Consider the following 13990-nt stretch of genomic DNA (forward strand, 5'->3'; position numbering starts at 1 on the left):
TTATACATTATAATGTTTCATATTTTGCTAACTTCTAACCTTGCTGATTTGATGACTCATCTCTGTATGTCGAGAGGCTTCAGTAAACATTTGTAAATTGTAAGTCGTAGAAAGCATCATAAACTTTTCTGGCCTTGCCAGGTGTTTAATTTAGAAGGTCTGGTTGTAAGCTATGGGTCAATATAAAGGTTCGAAGTTTATTTGAAGATAAATAATGCTGTCATACTGAACCTAAGTGCAATGCAATACTGCCATTTTGCTGACTACGGTAATTGAAGTCTTTGGGTTAAAAAGTAAAATCCAATATATTTTAAATAAGATATATTAAATATGAGAATGGTGTTATCCAGATTAATCTTTATTCAGATACCTGGTGGATTGAATGGACATTTAGTAGATAAAAGCATGGTTACATTTTGTTGTGTTATAATAGTTTTAAATGGAGAAATCTTATTTAATTTTAATATACTGGTTGACCAAGAGGTGTCACCCTATGACATCACCAGTTAATGAATAAGATGTTCAAACCAATGATGATCATGTTCCTCCCTCTGGGTTTAACTTATGGTAATTTTAATAGTCCTTTGTTCATACCATATAAAAGCCCAGATGAGAAAGACACATGACACATCACATTTTGCCCAATATACATTACACTTACAACATACACACTACTAACAGCTATGCACAGACTCATCTACACAGACTTCCTTTCAATCTGCCATGTATCTGAACCTTTTAGGGACGCCAAACGAAGCTCCTCCCTAATTGGCCACCATCTTGGAAATGCAGCCATCTTAAGGAACCTGGTAACTACTATTCTAAGCTAGCGGCCATTTTAAATATGGTAATTATGCCTTGCTGTTTATTTGATTATTATTCAATATTGTTTATGTACTTCCTTAAATGTTTTACATTTCATATTCAAGGGTAACGAGAGTACAATCCCAGCCGTATAAACCATATGTAGATTTTTCTCTAAAGAGATGATTTTTGTTTTTATAAAAGTTTTATTAATATCAGATTAAGCGCATTATTGGCGTATTAGTTTCACGTTTTGCATAGCCTATTCTCACTTCATCTGCAGTGAGGTGATTATCAAGTTGTGCATGGCGCAGACAATTGTTGTCTGATTGTATAGTATACTTAAATATGGTTTTTACTACATCTGGGAAATGGTAATCTTGCTTTCGTTTCACTTTCACTTTGTTTAGTTTCACTTTCATTATTGAGCTACACATCACATTGCATTTATTGTTTGAAGTTTGTATTTTTGTGAAGTTATTCTTTTTGGTGTCATCTCAAGTTTGATCATTTATCGTGATTACATGTCTCGTGAATAAAACTTTTATATATTCCAACTGTAGACTATTTTCACTAAGATTGGTGTATGCTTTTAAAAAGAAATTATTCAATAAAAAGAACTCGCTACATATTGATTTATGGGATAAGTTGAGATTCTCCTTTCGCACAGATCTTTGCTTATTATTAACCATAAATAGATACTGTTATAGTCAGAGCAGTATCAACATTCTAACATGATGGAGGCACAGCGAGATATTATTAATTATTATTAATTATTAATTCTGACAACCTGCATGCCTCAGTTTGATTGTGTTTCCGCTGGATCCACAGGAGTTGCAGCAGTTTGTTTTTTTTCCAGTTTCTGTGCTAACTGCAGGGGACTTCCTGGCCAGCCTCCCATGCAGCCCAGCAGGCTTCGGGTATTGCAGACAAAGGGCTAAAAAGTTGGGGCAGTTGGCCTCTGCCTGAGGTTTCACCCCTACTGAGGGGCATGCAACCACCCCCAGCTGTACTGACTGCTGGTGGCATTCTCCCTCAGAATTGCTGCATTTGCACCTGGCACCAGCCATCCGCCCGCACCCCATGCAAAGCGAGCAGCTTCCCGCCGACAGCCCTGTCATCCTGGTAAACCAGAGTCCATGCTGCCTGAAGGAGCAAGATGGCAGTGGGCACATCATTTCCACTAGCTCGTGGTGCTTCTGGTGAAGCATTTCCGGTCAGCAGCCATCTTGGTGTAGGCTGGAGCCCCAGAGCCAGATGATAGAGTGAGGCACTTCCGGTGACGTCATTTCTTGGCGGCAGTGGCGCAATTTTCAAAGAAAAAGGATAAGAGAGAAAAAAGAAGAAATAAAGGAAAAGAGGCAGATTAATTCCCAGCTGGGAGGAAACCAGGAGAGCAGTGGCAGAGCAGGTATGTCCACCAACCTGCACAGGGTCAGCTGGGGGCAGGGTTGGAGCTGGAGCAGGAATCATTTAAAAAGCCCCTAAGTAGAGGCTCTCAGGGGCTGACCATGTCGGATGCTTCCCCACCCTGCCCTGCAGATCCTGCATGTCAGGACAGCTCCAAGGTAAGCCAGAGTACTCTGGAGTTTCCTCTGTCTCTACCTCACTACAAACGGTTCTTTATGTTTATGCATGGAAATCACCTATCTCACTGGGTCCTTTGTGCTTACTTACAGACAAAGAACCCAGAAGAGAAAAGGGCAAAGACTAGCAGCAAGGCATGCGCCTCTTGCGGTCACCGGTTTCCCCCAGAATGGAAAAAGCCATAATGCCAGAAATGCATCAACAAAATGGTGGCCAAGGAATCACAAGGTTCCCTTAAACTCAACTCCTTCAAAAAGGAAATAAAAAGCATGATTGGGTCACTACGCTCAGCTATCAAAAAGCTAGAGGTTCCAGCCAGACCAGTACCCCATCTACCAGCAGGCCATCCATCCCCTCATGTAGCTGGGAAGAGGTGGACTAAGCAGAGCAGGAGGCTGATTCAGATGACTCAGAATCCAAAGACAGCCTATGCTCGGATTCAGATGATGAAGATCCAGCATCAGAAGGCACCCTTTTTCCTTCAAAAGACATGGATAGTCTGCCGAAAGCCATAGCAGACACGAGTGGCATCAAAGAGCAGAAAATGGGGGAGCTTTCCTTACACGATAAGATGTATAAAGACTTACAATCAAAAAAACTGAGAACTTTCCCAGTACATCAGACTCTGAAAAGCATAGTCAAGAAGGAATGGGAAGAACTGGAAAAGAAGCTTTTTACACTATCCGTGATTAAATGCAGATACCCCTTCACAGTGGAGGATATGAAAACTTGGGCAAAGTGCCCTAAAGTAGATGCCTCCTTCGCCAGAGTCCGACTTAGCCTTTGATGACTCTGGGACCCTTAGTGATTCCATGGACAAGAAAATAGAGGCTCTGCTAAAGAGTGCGCTCATCTAAAGTGCACTAAGTGTAGTGTTTTAATATATAAATATTGAAAGTAAATCACTAATAACAATTGATATGAATATAAATATAAAGTGCATTAACAGTGGTGAATATAAAGTGCAACAGCAATAAGTGAAATAAATCACATATGAAGTCCCATGCACAGTGAAATAAATATAAAGTGCAGCAGCAATAAGTGAAAAAGTCGGATATAGAGTCCCATGCACCAACAGACTTTAGTGTAGTCTCCACAGGATTCTTCCACACACAACCAGATCTTCAATCCCTTCACCACATGGACACCCAATGTGTGAAAAGGCTTACCAGAAATCACCGACCCCTTAGTTATAAGGGGTCAGTGTAAGCAGAATGGTATTCATCAGAAGCCAATATTCCAGAGTAGATTAGAGCCCTCCTGGAGGAACCACCTTGTAATCGCCAGTATAATCTATAACTTCAGAATCCTTAGCCAGCCCCACGTTCTGGCGGGTATATGATATAAAAAAGTTCATATCTTGTTACTCTACACATGTAACGTATCTGCTATCCTGCCCGTTTGGTCTCCAGTACGTTGGAAGGACTACCCGTCAATTAAAATCGAGAGTCAATGAGCACCTTAACAATATTTTAAAGGGATTTCCCAAGCACAGCCTTTCGAGGCATTTTGATACACACCATAATCGCAATCCACGACTTTTAACTGTCTATGCTATAGATAAAATAGAACCCCATTGGAGGGGGGTGAAATTTGACCCAACTTATTTTTTAATGAATGAAACTGAGTGGATATATTGGTTGAATACTTTACAGCCTTACGGCCACAATATAGATATTGACCTTAAGGCCCCATTCACACTGGGGCGATCCGACTTGCTGGGGCGACCTCATAGGTCGCGGCGCGCTGCTCGCACCGCGACCTCGGAGCGGCCGGCACGGACTTCATAACATTGAAGTCTATGCAGGTCGCTCCGGGTCGCCCCAAAGAAGCTCCGGACCCTTTTTCTAAGTCGGAGCGACTTGTGTCGCTCCTATTAGAATGGATCCACAGCTTCTCCATGGCAGGTGACCTACGGCGACCTGTCAGGCAACCAGGTCGCCCCAGTGTGAACGGGGGCTAATTGTTATATTTCTAATTATTTATTTTAAATTATTTATTATAATCAGCACACCATTATATATTGCTTAAATTTTAATAAATATTAAATCTTAATAAATAATTTTTAATATATTTATGCATACATATGTCAGAAGTTACCCTAGACTTGTCAAATTCATATTGTGGCTATGATTAACAGACAATAGGGCATTCACATCACGATTTATTATAGTTTTTAACAATTTTATTTACGTTCCCAATGTACTTAGATTAATAATTAATAATAATTATACCCGCCTTTTTAAATATTCCCGCCTCTGTAGATTTTATGCCATGTATTGTGTATTATAGTAGTAATCTTTATCCCGGAGTTTTTAAACACAGTAAATTATTTAATAATTTGTCTTTGATTGCTATACTTGTTAAGAATATTCATTATTACATTCGGCTGTGTAATCTTTCTCTGATACCAATTGCCCATAAGCTCGCCAGCATTACAGTATGGTTATTTAACTATGACGAATGCTCAATCTAGCTGGTGGTCTATGTACTAGTTCTTATTGAGACCATAGATTGTGCTATTACACCAATTTGAAAACGAGCACTTGTGCTGACAATTGTTCGTTCTCTTTCCCATTTGATTAAGGGCGGAAGTGAGCTTCTTAGCATTACCATGCCCTACTTCCGGGTTATGTACCATGACCTACTTCCGGGTTATGTACCATGCCCTACTCCCAGGTTATGCGAGTAAGCATAGTGATGTAACATCCTGTTCACATCTCTTCTGCTGATTCAACACCGGAGTAAGGGCGGAAGTGAGTTCCTCGGCATCACTCTGCCCTACTTCCGGGTGACTCAAGCAAAACAGGATGTGAATCGTTGACCTACTTCCGGGTGACTCGAACAAAACAGGATGTGAATCGTTGACCTACATCCGGTGGGCATGTAAGATTACTGGAGTGAGGCAATTGGCTGAAAGAGGGGGTTGAATTGCATATTAAGATATCCATTAGTGCGATTGCGACCCTATGACCCTTGACCCTATCGAAACCGGTCAGGACCTAGGAGTGCAATCACACTGCCATGTTATTTCTGGGACTGGATGAGACGCATTGAGATGTGGAAGCGCCACCCAATATCCCCAGTATTTGTTTGATCCAATGCCTGTTTTTTTCCTGCTAAATGTAAGTGTATCTACCTTATTTCAATAAATATTGCCTGTACGTACTTCACTATATTGGCCATTCCATTACTTTACACTGCTGAGGAACGTGGGACTGGCTAAGGATTCTGAAGTTATAGATTATACTGCAAGGTGGATCCTCTAGGAGGGCTATAATCTACTCTGGAATATTTGCTTTTGATGAATTCCATTCTGCTTACACTGACCCCCTTTAACTAAGGGGTCGGTGATTTCTGGAAAGCCTTTTCACACATTGGGTGTCCATGTGGTGAAGGGATTGAAGATCTGGTTGTGTGTAGAAGAATCCTTTGGAGACTGCACTGAGGTCTGTTGGTGAATGGGACTCTATATGCAATTTTTTCACTTATTGCTGCTGCACTTTATATTTATTTCACTGTGCATGGGACTTCATATGTGATTTATTTCACTTATTGCTGTTGCACTTTATATTCACCACTGTTAATGCACTTTATATTTATATTCATATCAATTGTTATTAGTGATTTACTTTCAATATTTATATATTAAAACACTACTCTTAGTGCACTTTAGATGAGCGCAGCTCTGTACACCTCCATAGGTGTATTTAAACCACTCTTACGTTATCTACGATTCAGCTGCAGATCCTTTATATGGTTCACGCCTATATGTTGCACTTTATCATTCATTAATTCTGCATAGAATTTACACGGTACACATTTTTCATTTTTAGTTTTATTGTCATTTTATTTAAATTTGCCATTTGCGTAGGTACTGTTGGCGATTAATGCCAACATATATATCTATCTGCTAAATAGAGCTTGGGAAGCAAGGGCAGCGAATCTGAATCAGGCTATAGCTTCCACCTGCATGCCTAGGACCGTATTAGTCTGGCTGACTCAGCTATAAGAGCTGCTAGAGGGAGACTCCCCAAGAGAAGAATTAGTAAGGACCATTTCACGCTAACCAGAGCGACAGCCTTCCTCACAGATGCTTGCAGTTAAAGCAGTGAGGGTATTGGCAAGAACCACTGGCCTAATCAATTCAGCCAGGAGGGCCCTGTGGCTGAAGTCGTGGGGAGGGGACATCGCTTCCAAAAATAGATTGTGCGGAATCCCCTTCATAGGCAATTTACTGTTCGGACCAGACTTGGAGACGGTTTTGGACAGAACTGCAGCCAAAAGTTAAGGGTTTCCTCAAACCAAAAAGAAGCAGGGGAAAGCGCCCCTTTGTCAGTCCAGGGGATTAAATAAAACGGGACCAAAGAAGCGCTGGACACAACAAAACAAAAAAAAGCAAGGGAGATTTTATCCTTAAGCCTTTAATCCCAAAAAGCAATGACGGTCTCCAGGTGGGGGCAGATTGGCTTATTAGTGGAGGAAGATCATAAAATAATGGATTTGTCCTTTGCACGATAGCGGAAGGTTATAGAGTTTTCCACCCATCCCCCAACCAAGTACCTGGTGACGACACTCCCAAAAGACACAGACCACGCAAATGCCTTTCTATCCATACTAGAGAACTTACTGAAGAAGAAAGTGATTTGTCACATCTCACCTGAAGAGGAAAAAACAGGAGTTTACTCACACATATTTGTGAGGAAGAAGCCATCAGGCAATGTAAGACTCATACTGAACCTCAAACCACTCAACAACAGGATAAGGTAGTACAAGAGACCTACACTTGCAGTACACAGCCCTGCCTTTTGGCATCTCTTCTGCACCCAGGATATTTTCAAAAATGATGGCAGAAGCCCTAAAAAAACTTGAGACAGCAGGGCATAGGCGTGATACCATACCTAGACGACCTGCTGTTCTTCGCTGAATCAGCAGAAAGCCTAGAAGCCAATCTGAGCATGAGCATCTCCTTCTTGCAAAACTTAGGTTGGATAGTGAGGAACGCAGATGGACGCAGACCAATCTGGTGCGGATCACTAGAGATGCCAGCACTCTGGGATGGGGAGCACTGCGCACAAGGTGAATGGAACCCCCATTGGTCCCAAGCCTCCTCGAACATGAGGGAATTAAAAGCCATAGAGGAGGCTCTAAAAGCATTCTAACTGGCCATGCAGGGCAGAGATGTCCGGATTCAGTCAGACAACACCACAACTGTGGCAAAACCTGAACAGACAAGGGAGACAAAATCTACTTGTTTAATGGGCCTCACAGAAACTATGCTGTTAAGGGGGCAAAAAAAACATTAGATTAATCTCCGCCATCCATCTGAAGGGAACCGACAATACGCTGGCAGGCTTCTTAAGTCAAACAATCATAAAGCAGACGGAATGGTCCGTAAATCAAGCTACTTTCTCGTGGATCACCCAAGCCTGGGAGGTGCCCGAGGTGGATCTGTTTGTGTCAAAGATTAATACGAAACTCCCAAAGCTCTTCTCCCTGGACCCGACAGATGGCAACATTGGAGCAGATGCGTTCAACCACAGCTGGGCATACCAGCTGTGTTATGCATTTCCTCCAACTGCCCTAATTCCAAAGGTAGTACAAAATATCAAGAAAGAAAGGACAAAAGTGATATTTTTTGCACCCCCATTGGCACCAGAGTCACTTGAAAAGCCTCAGTGTTTGACCAAATCTAACACAGCCAGACATACGGAACCTCCTGTCTCCGGGGCCAGTCAACCACCCAAATCACAAGGTCATGAAGCTCCTGGCCTGGTTCCCAAAAGGCTTCAGAGGAAGGGTCTGTTGAACAGGGTGATAGACACCATTTTAGCCAGCAGAAAACCTGTGACAAAAGCCATCTACGAGAAAGTGAGGAAAACATTTGTTTTCTGCTACGGGAGCAAAGGAGACCCCAAAAAGGGCACTGTTACAGCAATTTTAGATTTCTTACAGAAAGGAGCGGATAAAAACATTTCCCATAAAACTTTGCAAGTCCGAGAGGTGGCTCTATCTTCCTGCCTAGACATCAGGTTGGCAGAAGACGCACTCATAAGAAGATTCCTTCTCTCATTAAAAAAGCTAGACCCACAAAGCTCAGCAGAATCCTGACATGGGGCCTCTCCATGGTGCTTAACAACTTCAGCTCTGGAAGGTTTTACCCCCTTAATGACCAGGCCATTTTTTGTGATTTGGCACTGCGCTTCTTTAATAAAAAATTGCACGTTCATGCGACGCTGTACCCAAATACAATTTATGTCCTTTTTTCCCACAAATAAAGCTTTCTTTTGGTGGTATTCGATCACCTCTGCGGTTTATGGATTTTGCACTATAAACAAAAAAAGAGCGACAATTTTGAAAAAAAAAACACAATATTTTTTACTTTCTGCTATAAAACATTCCCAATAAAAAATTTTTAAAATCTATGATTGTTATCAGTTTAGGTCAATTTGTATTCTGCTACATATTTTTGGTAATAAAAATCCCAAAAAGCGTATTTTAATTGGTTTGCGCAAAGTTATAGCGTTTACAAACTACGGAATAGATTTTTGGACTTCTTATTTATTATTTTTGTTTTTATTAGTAATGGTGGCGATCTGCGATTTTTAGGGGGACTGCGACAGATCGGACCCCGTAATTAAATTTTTGACACTTTTTGGGGACCAGTGACATTAATACAGTAATCAGTACTAATTATTATGCACTGTTACTGTATAAATGACACTGGCAGGGAAGGGGTTGATACTGGGGTCGATCAAAGGGGTTAATGTATGCATAAAAATGCTTACTGACTGTGGGGGGGGGGGGGGGGCTCTGTAATAGGCACAGAGAGATTTTTCAGCTTAGCTTTGTTTACATAAGCAAACGGGTCTTCTGTCAGTTTCTCTGACGATCGCAGGAGGCCGGCGGCAATCGCCGCGGCTCCTCTCGCTGCCTGACACCCGCCGTGTCTAAACACAGCGGGAGCACAGCCTCGGCGGTGCACGGGAGCACGATCTCGGCGGACCGCATGCACCTAATCACGTAGTAAATCTGCTTGGGGTGGTGGGCAACTGGTTAAAGGATTCCTCTCTCTACCCTTTGAACCACTGGAGGAATGCTCAGATAAATACCTTACACTAAAAACAGTACTCATAGTGGCCCTTGTGTGAGAAAGTGAAATACAGCGAACTGTATTCGCTGTATTGCAGCTAAACTGCCAGCGAAATACAGCCTCTATCTATGTTAGAACCCTACTGTCTGATTCAAGATATATGATAATCCTCACCCAAGAACTGACTTTTCAACCTAAAGTCTCTTCAATTTTCCACAGAACACAGAATGTGGTTATCCCCTCCCTCCCATGTTTGATGGATAGCAAGAAAAGAGACACGTACAACAAGCTAGATGTAAGAACAATTCTCATAGCTTACCTTGAGAGGACTAAGGACTGGTGAAAAACAATAACATTATTCGTTCTCTACATAGGAGTCAACAAAGGATAGCAGGCCTCGAAAAGTATGATAGCTAGATGAAAAAAGCTTGCTATACAGGCAGCTTACCAAGCACAAAACCTTGCCCGACCCGGAGTCAAAGCCCACTCAACTATAGCTTGGGCATCCTCAAGCACAGAAAGGGCTAGGGCAACACTGGAGCAGATCTGCAGGGCAGAGACATGGTCAAGCTTCAGGACCAGAGATTTGGTCACAAGGTGCTCTAGACCTTATCCCCTTCTTAATAAGTATTGCTTGATACATCCTCTCAGATGCTGCCCTGGAAGACGATTAGAGAAAACAGAGTTATGTACCTGGTAACACTTTCCTAAGAAGTCTTACAGGCCAGCACTTGTTCCCTCCCTTAACAACAGTACAAAGGATTTTTGCGGATTTATAAGCTTACTGAAGGTTCCTTCGGTGCTTTACTAATACTGAGGCATGCAGGTATGACTGACATTTTTATATTGGTGGGCTGTTGTGTTTCCTGTTTCAGGTGGGGGAGCCTATCTCTCAGATGCTGCCCTGGAAGACTTCTTAGAAAAAGAGTTACCAAGTACCTAACTATGTTTTTCTTAGGGTTAAGCTGGGCAGAGAAAGGGGGGGCATCCTCTGGTTAATGTTACAAGCGTCTTCATTAATTTAATTAATTTGTTTATTTTTTGAATTTTAAGTTTGTTTTTCACTTCAAAAACTGTGTGATTTCTTGGAATCAATTGTCATTCTGAAGATAAACACGATGTTGACTTAATGGACATTTGCTTTTTGGTTTCCCCAAAAATCATGCAAAAACAAGGAGTGACAAACAGAGCTAAAACCTAATTTACTCCACCACTAAGTTCAGTTACCCAGGACTTTAGCGTTGCTTACAAATATGATCCATCAATGGGATTGTAGGAAAAAATGAGAAAAGACAAAATGAATACAAAATTGTATATTAAGCATTTTACTAGTTTATGAGCTGCTATAATTGTTGTGAATACTTTTCATTGTAGTTTTTTCCACGGTTCCTGCAAACTACTATATATAAGTATCGAGTATCTGCATCCTCCAGGGACTCAGGGCAGTAAAGTGTAACATTCTGTTGTATAATTAAAATAAACTTGTAGCAGAAATTAGGATGCCACTTTTGATGTTTTTAAATTACAACAGAAAATAGCTCTGTTCTGATTTCTGGTTACAAAAGTTGTTATCAAAGAATTTTTAATCACATTTAAAACCATTTGGGAATATGGATTTATTCATTTTAAAAAGAACAATGAAAGAACATAGATATACTGTACATTAAAACAGGACAAACATGTATCTATGCCTATACAGAATAACAAGCAAATATGTACAGCAGAACTCTATTATAACCTTGTGTGGAATACTGTAGCATATATATACAGTACTGTGCAAAAGTTTTAATCAGGTGCAAAGAAATGTTGTAAAATTAGAATGCTTTCAAAAATATATATTTTAATTGTTTATTTTTATCAATTTACAAAAATCAAAGTGAGCGAACAGAAGAAAAATCTAGATCAAATCAATATTTGGTGTAACTACCCTGTGGCTTCAAACCAACAACAATTCTTACACTTGCACAGTTTGTATACTTGGAAAAAGTCAGGGTTTTTTTAGGATTAGAGTCAGGTGTATGATTATCCATTTATACCAAGCAGGTGGTAATGATCATCAATTTCAGATGTAGTTTAAAACACGGTCAATAATTGAAACAGAAACAGCTGTATGGGAGGTTTAAAACTGGGTGAGGAACAGCCAAACTCTGCTACTGAGGTGAGGTAGTTTCATGTCACAGGTAATGTCACATGACAGTTTCATGTCACAGGTCATACACCATAGCAAGAATAAGAACAGCAACAAGACACAAGGTAGTTATGTTGCATCAGCAAGGTCTCTCCTGGGCAGAGATTTCAAAGCAGACTGAGGTTTCAAGATATGCTGTTTAGGGTATTTTGAAGCACAAAGAAATGGGCAACATTGAGGATCGTAGTTGCAATGGTCGGCCAAGGAAACTTAATGGAGCAGATGAAATGCTTTACCAACCAGAATTGGTCTTTTTTGAACATACGAGTGGTACAATAACATCAGGCATTAAAGTAGAACATAGTAGTAGTAGTACACTATATTACCAAAAATATTGGGACTCCTGCCTTTATATGCATAGGAACTTTAATGGCATCTCAGTGTTACTTTAACTGACAATTGTGTGATTGTACAATGCTGTACCTAAACAAAATTGAAGTCCCTTTTTCCCCACAAATTGGAGCTTTATTTTGGTGGTATTTGATCACCTCTGTGGTTTTTATTTTGTGTGCTATAAAAAAACTGACAATTTTGAAAAAAATATATATTTTTTTACTTTCTGCTATTAAACATATCCAAGAAAAAAATGTATTGAAAAAAATCAAATATCCTGCATATTTTTGGTAAACAAAAAATACCCAATAAGCATATATTGATTGGTTTGCCCAAAAAGTAAAGCTTCTACAAACTATGGGATATTTTAATTAATTTATTTATTTTTTTACTAGTAATGGCAGTGATCAGTGACTTATAGCGGGGCTGCGATACTACAGAAAACAAATCGGACACTAACTGACACTTTTTGGGGACCAGTGACATTAAAACAGTGACCAGTGCTAAAAATATGCACTGTCACTGCACTAATGACACTGGCTGGGAAGGGGTTAACATTAGGGGCAATCAAAGGGTTAAATGTGTGGCTGACCAGTGCTTTACTACTGTGGGGAAGGTGTCTGTACTAGGGTAAGGCATGGATAGGTGCCTTCTGCACTGACAGAACAATGATCTGCCTTGTTTAAATAGGCAGACCTCAGTTCTGCCTGTGTACAGAAGCATCGGTGGTTGCCAGTGGACATCGAGTCTGCTGTACCCACCGATCACCTCCTGCTGTGTCTAATCACAGCGTGAGCGGGCCACAGAACCGGAAGTGCAGGATCAAGTACTAGGTACATTATCCTGTGAAGCAGAGCTGCCTTGCAGCCATATATATACAGTATACGGTCGGCAAGTGGTTATATTATACATTGGCAACACTGCATTAACTGCAGATTCCCATGACATTAGTGAGGGAGGGGAGAGGGAGGTCCACTTGCAGAGTCTTTCTTTGCATAATACAATGATTATGAAACCAATAGCTTACTATACCTAGGTCTCTGCTCATCTTCCTGTATACCCAGAAGAGCAGGTGAACATGGGAGGGACAGTTGTAGACGGGTATTAATAAGATCAAACACATCTGTCCAGAAATTTGCCATCCTAGGGCAGGACCAAAACGTGGGAAAAAACATACCAACAGATGTGTGACACCGGGTACAATCCAGAAGGCTCTGTAGGCAGATTCTGTGTAGCATCTGAGGCATGTTGTACACTCTATGTAGAAATTTTGTTTGAGTTTACTTATCCTTTGAGGAAGTAACTAATTTATAGCTATCTTCAAAACTCACCTCCCTGGACTCCTTGATATTTGCCTTCCACTGATCCTAGAGTATATCCATCTTAGGGAACTCCATCCTAAGCAATGCTAAATAAAGTGCAGAGAGCAGCTTCTGGGGGTGTGTGTCTGGAGGAAGCCTGTTGTGCGGCAGAATGGGGTTGCCCCAAAGAGGGTGATACAGGGACCAATGGTTGGGTTGTCCAAAACATGATCTAGCCACAATCCAAACTAGAGTGCAATTCTAATATGGAGTGGGAGGGAGGACTAGGCCCGAGAGCCTCTGTATACCAGATTACCTAACTCCATGAGAGACCTCAGTAGGGCAGCCTCCAAACAAACTGCCATATTCGTCCTAGATCTTGTGAACCACCATCTGTATCTAATATAGCTGCCCAGTAGTATACCAGGTAGCTTAGCAGTGCCAATCTTCTATATCCAATTAGGAGCTGAAGAGGAGATTTTGCTTGACGAGGAGTACACCCACCTCAAAGAAATGAGCCCACACAACGTTCAATCTCCTTAAAAAAAGGAACTGCCATTCCAAATGGGACAATTTTGAAAGTTGTATTTAAATTTGGGGAGGAAAATCATTTTAAGGAATATTTATGCGCCCCAGTAGATTTAGGGGCAAGCTGGCCCAGGAGGAACATTTATCATTTAGTTG

Source organism: Pelophylax lessonae (genome assembly GCF_965119305.1).
Source record: "Pelophylax lessonae genome assembly, chromosome: 4".
NCBI lineage: Eukaryota > Metazoa > Chordata > Amphibia > Anura > Ranidae > Pelophylax > Pelophylax lessonae.